We start from the raw sequence: 15,569 nt of genomic DNA, 5'->3' as shown, positions 1-15,569 counted from the left end.
AGGTCTGTTAGTTTTGATTTCTTCTTCACTAGTCTTTTTATCTCAGATTTGGTCCCTCTCATATGTAAATAAAAGGGATGTGGTGGCTCAGTGGGTTAAGACGCTGAGCTTGTCGATCAGAAGGTCGGCAGCTTGGCGGGTCGAATCCCGAGTGCCGCGTAACAGAGTGAGCGCCTGTTACTCGTCCCAGCTTCTGCCAACCTAGCAGTTTGAAAGCATGTAAAAACACAAGTAGAAAAATAGGGACCACTACGGTGGGAAGGTAACAGTGTTCCGTGAGCCTTTGGCGTCTAGTCATGCCAGCCACATGACCACGGAGACGTCCTCGGACAAGCGCTGGCTCTTCGGCTTTGAAACGGAGATGAGCACCGGCCCCTAGAGTTGGAAATGACTAGCACGCATGTGCAGGGGAACCTTTACCTTTATATGTAAATAAATCTGTAATTTTTGCTAACTTTTTACTGAAAGATCACAAAATGTTCTCTCATCCCTATGTATTCTTATATTTGTCTGGAAAACAGCCAGACACAAAATGAGTGAATATTCATGGGGTAATTTGGAATTGGCTAGATAAGGAGGCTTGTCACATAACCCTGAAAAACATTGATTGGGGTCTGAAACTCAGACCTCATAGAAAAATGGAGGGTGACTCTTATATCCCATTAGCAAAATTAGGAGTTACGTCTGCAGCATAAAGAGTTTTAAATTGTCTGTCTACACCAGGGGTGAGGAACTATGGTCCCTTTATGACTTGAAGATTTTAACTCCTAGAATTCCTGAGTTAAGCCATGCTGGCTCACGAATTCTGGGAGCTGAAGTCCACAAGTCATAAAAGGGCCATAGTTCCCCGCCCCTGGTCTATACCATCATCATGCTTCTTAATCATCTCATATTAATTGTGATATTGAACCAGTATATATTCTTGCTAGGACAAGCCACTGTAGTTCATAAACTATATGTTAAACATGTTCCTAATGTATGGGGAAAGTTAAACAAATATGGTTACTGTAGTATTATTTATTTATGATACAAAAAAAGCTAGCTCAAAATCCTATTAACATTATTTATGATCTGTATAATTGAAGATAGTTCAAATGTCAGAAACTATTACAAACAATAATAAAATATGATAATTCAATAGGTAAAATTAAAGTCTTCATGATTTTTACTTCTTACACTTTAACAATATTTCTCTGAATACAAATAATTGGATATTCAAGATTGATATATTTTTTGCTAATGTATCACAATAAACATTGTAACAGTTATATTTCTCCTTGTAGCATATAGTAATAAGAAAAAAATAATAGGCAAAAATACATAAAGTAAATAGGACATTAGTTTTACAATAGATAAAAGCATGAGATCTGGAATAGAATTTTATACTAATTTATTCTATGCTTATTTAGTCAATATGATTATTTTAAAGACTGCTTTTGCTAGATTTTGATTTTATTATCTCTATGAATATAGAGATAATACTCCCTCCTTATTATAACTGTATATATTTTTAATCAGTCAGCTTGACTTATTCCCAGAATTATTAGATTCAAATGTTGTTATATTTAGAAAGATTACCTAATATCAATAAGACTAAATAATAATTCAAAAGTGTCATCTCATTTATTTCAGTAGGTTTATTCTGTGCATAACTAAATTTGGATTCTCCCAATTGAAAAAGATATAATCATGACAATTATTTTCTTTTAATCATTTCTTAAGAAATATATGCTCTGCTAAGATAATAATTTGAATTTGAGATAAACCTTTATAAAGTTTAAGTTTTATAGAGAAGAATTACTATTCAAGAGCTGTCTCTAGAATGTAAAAACAATTACTATGGTAAAACCAACTTTTTCTCACCTTTTACTGAAAAAGTTGTAGATACTTGTTTTGAGTTCCATTATTGGGTCTCAATATACCTGCATACAGTATTGGTTATCAAGCAGAAAGCCAGTTGGCTGACTTTGGGCCAGTTACACTCTCTCTCTCTCTCTCTCTCTCTCTCTCTCTCTCTCTCTCTCTCTCTCTCTCTCTCTCTCTCAACCACTTGCAAAGATGGTAGCAAGAAAACTGCAGGGACTTGTCCAGGCGATTGCCAGGAGCCAAAACTGACAGAAAAGCATGCAGCTGCACACACACCCAATGTTTTCATGTACTAAGATTAGATAGTCTTACAAAATTCAGTAAAATTAGTTTGAGGGGGAAAATGTACATATTTGCAGTTTTGCAGCAAAAAATTTATGTGTCAACAGGGTTAATTGAATTTAAATACATAATGTTTAAAGGATATATTAAGGGATGGAAAAGAATTGGCCATAACATTTATATTATGCGGGTTGAAGTAATCCAAATCTTTGCATGTAATCAAAAGCCCTAGTTATTTATGGTCTGCATTCATGTTGTCTGCTTACCTATGGTACGGCAGGGATATTTTGAATTTCTTTCTCACACTTCCCATTTTCTGAGGACTATTGTAATTTTTTTCCCCTTAATGGTTCAATCAGTCTTTCCCCAAGATAAATTCTACAATCCATTACACCAGGAGTGTCAAACTGCCGGCCCATGGGCCGGATGCATCATCCAGAAGCAACGCCCACTCCATTGCCAGCAATGACAAAATAGTCCCGATACATCTCGCAACGTCATGTGACATCACAAGTTTGACATGTCTGCATTACACTAAGAAAGGTCAGCAACCTGGGGTGTTACAACTAAATCAGATTAATGGACAAACCACCTCTTCCTATTTGTGCTGTATCTATCTATCCCATTCTGCCCAGGAGAGACATGCTCCAGGTCTCATCTACTAATGTGTGTCATCTCTTCAGGCCCAGGAAGAGAACTTCTTTATTGTGGCACCTGCCCTTTGGAATATCATCCGCACCAGAGATTAGATTGCAAGGGTTTGAAGATATGGCTTTGCTTCTGGACTTGGGGATCTAGACATGTGGCAGAACCTGCCAATGGCTATACCGAATTTTGCTGAAGTGTTTCTGGAACCCTACTGTTGATTTTATTTAATAATTTTGATTCATAAAATGTGCTTTTTATATGCTTTTATACTGTATTTTTATTGCTTTTAGTTCTGTTTTTCCCCCCACTGTTTTCAGCTCCCAAGACTTATATATTTGAGATGGGCAACCCTATGAATCGATAAATGGCCCACCACAGAGCTAGTGCGTCCATCCAGCCATGGAGCTCTGAATTTCTATTTCCCCTTCATCTATTCAAGAGGTCAGAAAACCAGTTTTTTCCCCCCCTTGGACAAAAGATACTGCATTGACTTGAAATGTATTGCACAAGGTTACTACTATTAGTAACATCCACAAAACCAGCCACCACATCCCACCCTAATGTTCTTCCTCCTATCCTCCCTTACCATATCTGTTTCACTCTTCTCCTTAGCTGCCTGCCCTTCTTCCATCCTGACCAAATACAGATCCTTTGCTTTTTCTGCTTCTCTTATTGTGTCTTTGAAAGGACCATTACTGCTCTCAACTGCAGCAGCTAAACTGAAAAATTTGCAACCTTTGTTTAGGTCCAGTGGTGACATGCTGTCCACCAATTGCAGAGGAAAGGGAACAGCTTACACAGGAAAGAATTGAATTTGTTGGGGGGGGGGCAGACAGAAAGATAATCTCTCTTTACTCACTCCTCACAGGGAAGTACTGTCCCAAGTGTGAAGATGGCAACTCTATCTTGAATCCTACTTTAATAGGGCCTACAGATCTCTGAGATATTCAAAAGTGAAATTAACCTCCAACTTAGCCTACCAGTTTCACACATTCAGAATTTGTCAGCAGCACCCATTGGATGTCATCAGGGTGTTTCTAAGGGGATAGAACAAGGGGGAAAAACAGACTCCCAAGACACTATTCTTAAGTTAACAGCCATATACAGACACTGCAATAGAAATGGAAAGTTTGTCTTAAGATAATACCAGAGCCAGTCTGGTCTAGTGGTTAAGGCATCAGGCTGGGAACCGGGAATTCTAGTCCTGCTTTGGGTCCTAGGAAGGAGGCAATGGCAAAGAAAAATGCAGGGACTGGTCCAAGCAGTTGCCAGGAGTCAACAATGGCTCACAGGCATAACACATCCAACACACATCCTAAGAAGTTAAATCTACAACCCTTAAAAAATTAAGTTAAAAACCCCTAAGTTAAGCATTAAGATTTTTTTTAAAAAAAGTACTAATCAAGCATGACACAGAAAGCAAATGAAACCTGAGAATCTTGCTCATGAAGTATCAATCTTAACTTCCAATCCCATTTCATTTTTATCCTCCTGTAGGCAGAAAGCCATGGCAAATCTAGACAGCACACTAAAAAGCAGAGACATCACCCTGTCAACAAAAGTGCGTATAGTCAAGGCTATGGTCTTCCCAGTTGCAATGTATGGCAGTGAAAGTTGGACCATAAAAAAGGCTGAGCGCCAAAGAATTGAGGCCTTTGAACTCTGGTGCTGGAGAAGACTCCTGCGAGTCCCTTGGACTGCAAGGCGATCAAACCGGTCAGTCCTAGAGGAGATCAACCCTGACTGCTCTTTAGAAGGCCAGATCCTAAAGCTAAAACTCAAATACTTTGGCCACCAAATGAGAAAGAAGGACTCACTGGAGAAGAGCCTAATGCTGGGAAAGATTGAGGGCAATAGAAGGGGACGACAGAGAATGAGGTGGCTGGATGGAGTCACTGAAGCAGTAGGCATGAGCTTAAATGGACTCCAGAAGATGGTAGAGGACAGGAAAGCCTGGAGGCACGTTGTCCATAGGGTCGCGATGGGTCGGACACGACTTTGCAACTAACAACAACAACAACAACAGGCAGATGGTCTATTATCAATGCCTCTGTACATAGTATTCTGATTCCTAGTTTCCAGTCATCTGCATCAAGCCACCCTATTTCTGCACTTATTGTCAAGCAGCTTCTTTTACTTCCCTATCTTGTGTGGCCTGTAACATTTTTTTCTTTTCTTTTTGAAGCACAACTTCAAAAATATTCATTCACCAGACAGATAAAATCATGCCTATAAGGCAACTTTTGTCAGATTGATCTGTGTGCTAATATAACGAGACAGGATAAAAAAGCACAAGACGAAATTGTGCTTGATTTAAAAAAAAACTACTTCCACTTGTAGTCTGTATATTATGAAATCCTTCACTAAGAAAAGCAATCTGAAGTCAACTTCAGGAGCACCGCAGCTTTCACTTCGGCTTTGTCAATGCTTGTAATTCTTCATTAAAAACTACTATGTTTCTAGGTGCATCCATGTAACTATTATCCATAACTGTTCCACAGACATACATCCGCCTGTCACAACCTAGTGAACCTCCAGTTGTGTTGGACCACAACTACCAACCATTTTGAGAGAGAAGGCGAGAACTGTAATCTAAGGCAGGGGTCTCCAACCTTGGCAACTTTTAAGACTTGTGGACTTCAACTCCCAAAATCCCTCAGCCAGCTTTGCTGGCTGAGGGATTCTGGGAGTTGAAGTCCACAAGTCTTAAAAGTTGCCAAGGTTGAGGAGGAGCCCTGATATAAGGCACCCGCGATTTTTCAAGGACTTCCCACCGACGAACCTGCTTTCTTTTCATCCTCCTCTTCCACACTGGACACGTCCCTTTCCCCCGAAATGACTCACCCGCCGCCTCGTTTCGGCAAAGCTCGACCTCGCATCCCCACCTCCCGCCTTCCAAAACCACCTTTTGTTATTGCTCGGTTTGGAGGGTATTGTCCTCCAGTCACTCTCGTCTCCTCAAACTTTAAAAAAAAAAGTATGGAAGCCTTAACTCGAACCTCGGATTTCCTCCTCCTCCTCCTCCCGCAGTTACCCAACTCCAAATCCGGGCTGACAGAATTTGGGGAAATCCCGAAGCGCCCCTTTTGTCACCCCTCCCGCTCTTGAAATCCGGGCAGGAACGCTTCTTACTTGAGAAACCAATAGGACAGGTGGAGGGAACCTCCGATTAAGGCAGGGGTCTTCCAACTTGGCCCTTTTATGACTTGTGGACTTCAACTCCCAGAATTCCTCAGCCAGGCACGCTGGCTGAGGAATTCTGGGAGTTGAAGTCCACAAGTCATAAAAGGGCCAAGTTGGAAGACCCCTGGATTAAGGGGCCTCTCCTCTCCAGCCCCTGCCTTTTTCAGCGGCGGGAGGGAATTTGCGGAGAGACGCGCTTCCCAGGGGCAATCCTGGTCAGTTTGCGCGTTCAGGATCTCGGCGGCAAGGCTTCGCCTTCCCCACTAACCGGTACCTCGGTGCCAGCTCCCGAATCGGCGCCCTTCTCCCAGACGCCTCGGTTCTTTTCTGCCCGCGCCAGCTGGGGCGACTCAGCCGAAAGCCCCGGTCGGTTCAGGATGAGTGGAGCGCTCGCTTCCTCATTTTCTCCTTTCGCAGCCCCAACTATTTCCTCAGCGCGGAGGCTCAGCTGAGTAACACTTCCTCGTCGGACGAAGAAGCATCTGGCTTCGTTTGTTTAAGAGCCTCACAGGCCGATTAGGGAAGGAGCAAAAAAAGAAAAAGAAAAAAAAGCCCGGTTTGGGCGAGTAACCTGTTCAAATCGGGCAACGGGCGCTTCCAAAGACTTCCGCGGGAACGGGGCACCTTTCAGACGTCCAGCTTTACCAGCAAGTCCGGCAAAAAAAAAAAAAAAAAAGTTTGGGGAATTAACATTGGCTGTCACAGTCCACCGCCTGCTTCTAATTAAGTCTTGTGACCCGCAAGACCTTGGCTTATGTTTAAAATTTTCCAGAGGGATAGCTGCGTTAATCTGCAGCTGCAAAAAAAAAAAAAGCAAAAAAAAAGCAGATTGACTGTGGGCATGTTTAACACCAATGTGATTTGGCATGGACTTTGTGGAATTGCTTCCACTTGTTTTATTACGTTTATTAACTCGATAATAAACTTGAGCATTTTCTATTCGGTAGACCCTTAAACTGAAAACAAGATGCCTAAAACCACAAATAGGGGATACTTGATAAGATTTGTTTTATTTGTTTTATTTCATTCATTCATTCATTCATTCATTCATTCATTCATTCCCGCTATGTTGACTCTGAAGGAAAAAAAAATCTGACGTGAGAAGTGATCTAAGGGGAAAAGCTAACTCTCCTTTCTTCTCTTCTTCAATATAGCTTGGAAGCTGGAAGATGGTATCTAGGGGAGGCTTCCCGGATAGGCAGCTGCTAGGGTCCCTTTTGCTTCTGTCCCGATTTGCAGGATGTAAGAAAGCAAGAATAAGCACCATCTTGCTTATTCTCTGAGAGCAGATTGTCAGATCTTAGGGCCCACATTGGTAACCTGAGACTTGAGCACAAACAGTTCATCTGACTCCATGGGGGTTAGAAAATCGGTCAACTGGGGTTTTATTTATGCAGGGACAAATATAATTTTTTTTAAATTTGTTTTTAACTTTTGTATCTTGGTTTTTTAATCACCCTGTAAACCGCCCTGAGTCCTTCGGGAAAGGGCGGTATATAAATGTAATAAAATAAATAAAATAAATAAATAAACAGATGAGGAACCAACTCATTCTCTCACTTGCTGTTCTCCCCTCTCCATCGCATCCTGATGAGAACTGAGCCAAAATAGCCCATATTTACATATCAACCAATGAGGGAATTGAAATAGGAAGTGCAAGAAAACAGACTTTTCTAAAGGAGAAAACAGGTGAACAACAGCCATTACTTCTTGGAGGGAAGAAAAAGTACAACATGGAGGCAGCTACCTCTTCCTTTCACTTTCTTTGGGAGTATGGATGGAGTGGATAAGTGTGCTAAAGAAGAGAGAACAATTGTTGCCCTTAGTTCTTATTGAGCCTTTGCATTTTTCAAAGACCTGAGGAAGAATGTAATAATCACTCTTTTGCTACTCATAATTTTTCCTTTGATTATTCAGCAGGCAAGTTCAGCATGGAACAGCCTTCTTATCTGCAGACCTGAATTTTTCCTCCAGGCAATACACTGGTATACCAAATTTTGCCATTCAGAAAAATGGGAGGAACAAGAGAAACATCTTCTATTTCTGTGCTTTTGTTAATCCTCTCCAAAAATCAGGCAACAGGTACAGTCTGTCTGCTAAACATCACTATTGGGTAGAGGAGATCACAGATCAGTGGACTTTGTATATTTATTTATATATAGTAACACATTTCTTAGACATATTTAGCTATTATCTTGAAAGAGAACCATCTATATCAGGTTGCTTATGTTTATGTTAAATGAGCCCAGGGAGGGGAAGAAATATCAGTGCTTTTGAAAAAGAAAAGTCCTTAGCCTTTACAGGTGGTCCTCAACTTACAACCATTCATTTAGTGACTATTGAAAGTTACAACAACAGTGAAAAAAGTGACTTATAATCATTTTTCACTCTTATGACCATTGCAGTATCCCCATGATCATGTGATCAAAATTTTTGAATGCTTGGCAATTGGTCTGGATTTGATGGTTGCAGTGTCCCAGAGTCATGTAATTCCTTTTTCTGACAAGCAAAGTTAATGCAGTAGCCAGATTCACTTAACAATTGTGTTACTAATTTAACAACCACATTTATTCACTTAACACCTGTGCAAGAAAGGTTGTAAAATGGGGCAAAACTCGCTTTACAATTGTCCTGCTTAGTGGAAATGTTGTCATAAGTCAAGGACTATTTGTATCATCTCTATCTGACACTCAATTCCATATATTCTAATTAACAAATACAGCAGCATCATAGTACATTGAAAGCTTTATACTGTACTACTTTTGAAATTGTGTTTAGGAACATTTTTAAAAAATTTTTGCCTGCAGTGAATTCCCAGAATGCCGTGACATTCGCAGCTACTCCTATGCAAAGGTGTGAGTTGGGAAAAAGTTAAGGGTAAGTTATGCAACATCTGGATCTCTGTCATTTTGAAATTTCCCAACCAGCTGGTTAAGTCAGTTTCTTTCTTTCAGATATTATATAGTATTAATAGTAATAGTAGAAATAATGATAATAAATGTGTTGGAAATAGGTACAAGAACAAACTGCTTTTATTGTTTCATGTCTCTGGAGTGAAAAAAGTTCCAGATATTAATATTAAACAGTTAAGTTAAATTCAGTAAAGGTATTAGCCTTCATGTAGAATAAATCATAATAAAACAAGTATTTAGATTCTTCTGTGTTACTGAGAGATTTCATTGATAGTACGTTGATGATTCCTTTCTGTAGTTCTCTGTAGATGAAATCTCATGCTGTTGAAATGATTTCTTTCGATATGCATAGACTAGAGTATTGCCTTTATTAACATTTGGATCCCATTTGCTATTATACCATTTAGCTCTGTGTTTCTTCAAGTATTTCAAAATAAGCTTAAAGATACAATTCTGCTAAACATGAATTTCCTTAGGTAGAATTCAATAGTCACAGTACTAAAATAGATCAGTTGGATCTTTTCCAGCAGATTTTGCCAATTTTCTGTTACAAGGGATTCTAGAATGTCTTTGTCAAATATGTCCTTTATCTCCTTGTAACTTGAAAGAGAGCACTACTCTAGTAGTAAAGATGCCTGTATATTTTGTAATGAATAATCAGGGATGAGTATGTAAGGGACAAAATTTAATTTGAATTAAGATGTATAATTTTTCCTCCTTGGGTATTTTTGTGATTTTCTACAGTATACTTAAGTGTTTGCTTTAATTAGGGATAGTTTAATCTTAATCTCACTCGGTTGTCAAGAGGGCAACCTTTTATTGGAACTGGAAGGCAGCAATTGCCTCAATACTCACAGACAGAGAAAACACTTATCAACATACAAACATCTTGGTGAGAAATGATGGTATTTTTTTTTAAAAAAAGTGGATGCCTGTCCTGCATCCCTTCCTCCCACAAAGATGAAGGTGCTTTTTTTTTAAAAAAAAAAAATCTGTTCTCTGCTTAATGTGCATTTCTTTCATTGAACTCTTCATCTTGCTTCTTATATGTCTTGCTTCCTCCTCTTTCCAAAATTAGCCTTTGCTATTCCTGTATTTTCAGATTAATATTAATAATTACTTCTCCCAAAGTTCCTAAGCTGTAAACCATTTGAGACTTAAATTGAAATGGACATTTCCTCCCTCAGTTCTGTCAGCCTGATCACGCCTCAAGTGCAGAATATTAAGTCCTTTATTAGAGAGAGAGAAAGGGGGGAGAAATCCCAGGGAAGCCTTTCCTTGCAGGCCTCAGTACGTGTGCTAGGGCATGTCACCAAGGTCCAATCATTCAGAAGTATAGCCTCCTTCAGGTCCAGTCTCAAATTTGCAATTTTTGTCTAAAAGTGCTCTCTCTTTCACTCACTCACTCACTTACTTCCTCATTTCTTTTTGCAGCCCTAATTGTTTCTTCTGTGCCAGGGTTCAGTTGAACAACACTTCAGCCTTTTCTGCATTGCAGCCTTAAACTGCTCGACCTTTCACATATACCTTGGTTGGAAATTAAACTGGTTTAAGACATTCTTTTCTGAGTTCTAACCCTTTTCTTTTCTTTGGCCATGGTGATGCATGGCATGTTTAATAATAATAATAATAATAATAATAATAATAATAATAATAATAATAATAATAATAATAATAATAATAAGTTGGAAGGGACCTTGGAGGTCATCTAGTCCAACCCCCTGCTCAGGCAGGAAACCCTATACCATTTCAGGCAAATGGCTGTCCAGTCTCTTCTTAAAAACCTCCAGTGTTGGAGCATTCACCACCTCTGGAGGCAGGTTGTTCCACTGGTTAATTGTTCTAACTGTCAGGAAGTTTCTCCTTAGTTCTAGGTTGCTTCTCTCCTTGACTAGTTTCCATCCGTTGCTTCTTGTCCTGCTTTCAGGTGCTTTGGAGAATAGCTTGACTCCCTCTTCTTTGTGGTAGCCCCTGAGATATTGGAACACTGCTATCATGTCACCCCTCACTCTTCTCTTCATTAAACTACACATACCCAATTCCAGCAACCGTTCCCTATATGTTTTAGCCTCCAGTCCCCTAATCATCTTGGTTGCTCTTCTCTGTACCCTTTCTAGAGTCTCGACATCTTTTTTACATCGTGGTGTCTGAATCAACACAATTTTCTAAAATGGTCTCAAGGATAATTGTTTTTCTGCTTACCAAAGACATGCAAAGTGTCACATAGAAACTAAGAAAGACTCTTCTTGCCTAAACTTGTATGAACAGGCCCTCTGCCTTTTAGTGCAAATATATAAAAGACAGCAGACTTCACAGGCATCATATATTTATTCTGTGGGGACTGGAAGATGTTGCATGAGCACAAATGGAGAAGGAATCTGCAGCAGAGCAACCAACAAGGGCAGGCGGAATCAGAACAGATGGGTCTGGTGGCAAAAAAAATCCACAGCTGGGAGGGACAGATCAGATGTCAGCGAGGCTAGATAATAATGGAATTACTAAACAGTTCGGAAAATAAATATTTTTCCCTCTTTCAACTTTCTGTGCTAAAAGTAAGTGAAGAAGTATAAGTACAAAAGCTGCTAACAAAATGAGCATATCAGCTTGTGATTAAGGTGCAGGGTGATCAGGAACTGAAGGAACAAGATAGTGAAGGGAGAGCTAAAGAGTTTTATATATAAAAGAATGTATAGTATAGTTTGCTAAGCTAAAACCACTCTATCTTAATAACAATAACAATAACAATAACAATAATAATAATTGTTCTGTACCAGCCTGCTACCGGCCCTGCAGAAAAGGCAGGGACAACCCCTTTTATACAGTTTAGGGCGTGGCTTCTCTCTGCCTCCTTCCGAGGTGCCCCATTGCCTTCCTGTGTTTACTCCTGATTGACTGCCTCCTGCGTCGGGCGTCCTTGAACAGGGCCAGCTGTGGGTCATCTTCATCCACGCTGTCAGGCTCACACAGTTGGGTCTCCGTTGTGACCAGGTGGGAGGGGCCTGGCTGAGGGCTCTCATCAGCAAGGTCTTCAACACCCCCCTCCTCCTCCTCTGAGTCGTCCGACCCAACTGCCGAACCCACAGGCTGACCCTGAATCACAACAATAATAATAATAACAACAACAACAACAACAGGACCTTGGAGGTCATCTAGTCCAACCCTCTGCTCAGGCAGGAAACCCTATACTATTTCAGACAAATGGCTGTCCAGTCTCTTCTTAAAAACTTCCTGTCAAGCCCCGCCGGCCACCCGTCCGCTCGGGCCTCGACAATGCCCGTGCCGCCGCAGCCGCAGCCCCGCCGAGCAGCCGGCCGGTCCCCAGCTGATCGGCACGCCCGGGCAGCACCTTCCCCGAACCCTGGACGCTCGTTTAGAGGGCGTGGCCTCGTCTTCTGCCGCAGCGTGCCGCCGCAGCCCCGCCGAGCAGCCGGCCAGTCCCCAGCTGATCGGCGCGCCCGGGCAGCACCTTCCCCGAACCCCGGACGCTTATTTGGAGGGCGTGGCTTCGCCTGGACTTCGCGGAGTGCGCCGCCGCAATCCCGCTCAGCTGTTTGGCGTGCCCGCTCCCGGACGGCCGGCGGGCGCACGCTCGCCTCGTCACCGGGGACGGCGCTGGGCGCCCACCGGTCTGGCGCTAACGTTTGCTTCTCGGCGGCTGGACCCTGGACTGCGGATGGCGTCCGGGCGGCAACAGGCTGAACCCAGCGACCAGTTAGACTCGCCCCAGCAGTTGGACACGCCCCAGCAAACTGTGGAGGGGTGTGTGGCTGTGCCTGTTTTGCCACCCTCTGTTACTGGACTCGGGGGGAGCTTAACGTCCGCAACGCCAGCACGGACTGGGGCGCGCGAGGGAGCAGAAGGACAGTACTCACCTGGGAGGGGGCTTGACAGGCTGCAGCAATGCACACAATGGGTGGTGGCTATGCACGGTGATGGGTGGGGTGTTTATGGGGAGGCGGGCGGATGTCGGTTTGCTTTGAAGGGGTGTGGTTAGGGTGTGGTAACATGATAAAAGAGCGTTGAGGCTAGATGCCTCAACGCTGACTTTACTGCGGTTTGATTTGTGGAGTACTTTTGGAGTACTTTTGTTTCCTGGCAGAGGACGTCGTGACACTTCCAGTGTTGGAGCATTCACCGCTTCTGGAGGCAGGTTGTTCCAGCTGTCAGGAAGTTTCTCCTTAGTTCTAGGTTGCTTCTCTCCTTGGTTAGTTTCCATCCGTTGCTTCTTGTCCTGCCTTCGGGCGCTTTGGAGAATAGCTTGACTCCCTCTTCTTTGTGGCAGCTATCATGTCCCTGCTCATCCTTCTCTTCATTAAACTAGACATACCCAATTCCAGCAGCCGTTCCTTATATGTTTTAGCCTCCAGTCCCCTAATCATCTTTGTTCTTCACTGGCAATAAGCAGAGTTTATCTATCTAAAACACTTTAACAGTAAATATCCCTTTAATTTAAATAAAAACAGCATGTGTGTGTATCTGGAGAGTTCCCATTCCTTTCCCAGCTTCCAGTATAATGTTTACCACAGGCTCCTGAGTGTGGATTCTGCTGTTGATTTATGTATTCCATCTGTAATGGGAAACCCATCACTTTTTTTTCATGGGGATGCAGTGGACAGTATGTGGTTTCTACTGATTTCGTTTTTGTGTGAGCCCCCTCCTCATACTTGAATTCATCCTACCTGGTGCATCCAGAGGAAACATTAAAAAAAAGGAAAGGAAAATGAACCTAACATTTTGCTGTTCTACCAATGAATCTGACAAAGAGGAAAAAAAGTATTATGGTAGTCAAGGTCCCTTCAAAAGCAGGCAGCAACTCAACTGTCCAGGACAGCCTGGCTATGGCGAGCAGTACCACTGAACTGAAGGGGAGAAAATATTTCTTCCCCAATTCTCAGTGGCCAAATAGAAGGGGCGGGCGGGCGTGGCATTGTCTACAGTGAAAATGGCTTCATTGTAAGAAATGCATACCAGGGAAAGATGTATGGAGGTCTCATGAGTCCCATGAGCTGAGGTGTGTGGAGACATTTATTTAAACATTTATATACCACCCATCTTGTACTAAACTCCATGCAACTCACAACTAAAAATAAAACAAATCTATTTACCAACAAATGTATTAAAACCAAAAGACCTGGCACCCTAGAATAACAGTGGCGGAATGTGGTTCAGTCATAGGAGGACTATGCCAAGGAGTTAAAAAGCAGATTAGCCTGGAATCTTTGGTATGCAGGCAGAGAGCCAGGTGGATCCTCCCTAACCTTTCACGGGATATATCTAATAGGCAGAACTGTGCTTTTGTCTGGAAAGATTCCCATTTATAGACAAAAAACAATAAAGAAACTACTGTGGTAACTTTTTGTATCACACTTGTTTCCCTTGTGGCTGATATAAATTTTCCCATGCAGCCCACAACGGGTTCATCTCACCAATCCCCCTGTTCCAGAACTTGAGGGAAATGCTGAGTCTTGAGAACTTTTTGGAAGGTTAAAAGGGTGGGGCCCTGCCAAACATCCAGGTTATCCTGTAAATAAAATGGGCAGGGCAATATAGAAACTTTTATCAGGTGAACAACCAGCTCATTCTTTCATTGCTTACGCTTTCCCTTCTCTGTGGTATCCTGATGAGAACTGAGCCAAAATAGCCAAATTTACCTATGAACCAGTGAGAGGAAGAATTGAGATAGGAAATGCAAGCAGGTAGCCTGTGGTATGAAGAGTATTGACATTACTTTCACTTCTTAGGACATCAGTTATAAGACTGATGGGTAATTATATATACTGGATATATGAAAAGTTGAACGAGTTGTCTTATCTAAAATAAGTAAGATTAGGAGGAACAGGGTGTAAGGTTAGGAGGAACAGCGTGCTTTGGAAAATTATATTCTACACGACAGAGATTAAGGTGGCTGGATGGAATCACTAAAGCAGTAGGCGTGAGCCTAAATAGACTCCAGAGGACAGGAAGGCCTGGAGGAACATTGTCCATGGGGTCGTGATGGGTCGGACATGACTTTGCAACTAACAACAACAATAACATTCTACATTTCTGTTAGTTTTAGAATGTCACTATACAGTCATGGCCGAAATTGTTGGCACCCCAGAAATTTTTCCAGAAAATCAAGTATTTCTCACAGAAAAGTATTGCAGGAACACATGTTTTGCTATACACAGGTTTATTCCCTTCGTGTGTATTGGAACACAACAAAAAAGGGAGGAAAAAAAAGTAAATTGGACATAATGTCAAACAAAACTCCAAAAATGGGCCGGACAAAATTATTGGCACCCTTAACTTAATATTTGGTTGCACACCCTTTGGAAAAAATAACTGAAATCAGTCGCTTCCTATAACCATCAATAAGCTTCTTACACCTCTCACCCAGAATTTTGGACCACTCTTCCTTTGCAAACTGCTCCAGGTCTCTCTTATTGGAAGGGCGCCTTTTCCCAACAGCAATTTTAAGATCTCTCCACAGGTGTTCAATGGGATTCAGATCTGGACTCATTGCTGGCCACTTCAGAACTCTCCAGCACTTTCTTGCCATCCATTTCTGGGTGCTTTTTGACGTATGTTTGGGGTCATTGGCCTGCTGGAAGACCCAAGATCTCGGATGCAAACCCAGCTTTCTGACACTGGGCTCTACAGTGCGACCCAAAATCCTTTGGTAATCCTCAGATTTCA

General features: G+C 41.9%; 1 protein-coding gene across 2 annotated transcripts in view; it reads right to left on the bottom strand.

Moving 5' to 3' along the window:
* Positions 1-6,387, bottom strand: part of SYK (spleen associated tyrosine kinase) — a 44,744-nt gene extending 38,357 nt beyond the window's left edge. For both annotated transcript variants that reach the window (XM_083351245.1, XM_083351246.1), the window contains exon 1: positions 6,254-6,387. The gene's annotated coding sequence lies outside the window, so the exon portion shown is untranslated. The remainder of the gene's footprint in view (positions 1-6,253) is intronic.
* Between the last annotated feature and the right edge of the window lie 9,182 nt (positions 6,388-15,569).

Source organism: Vipera ursinii, assembly GCF_947247035.1.
Source record: "Vipera ursinii genome assembly, chromosome: 2".
NCBI lineage: Eukaryota > Metazoa > Chordata > Lepidosauria > Squamata > Viperidae > Vipera > Vipera ursinii.
The sequence above is the reverse complement of the archived record's forward strand: the minus strand, read 5'-3'. Positions and strand labels throughout refer to the sequence as shown.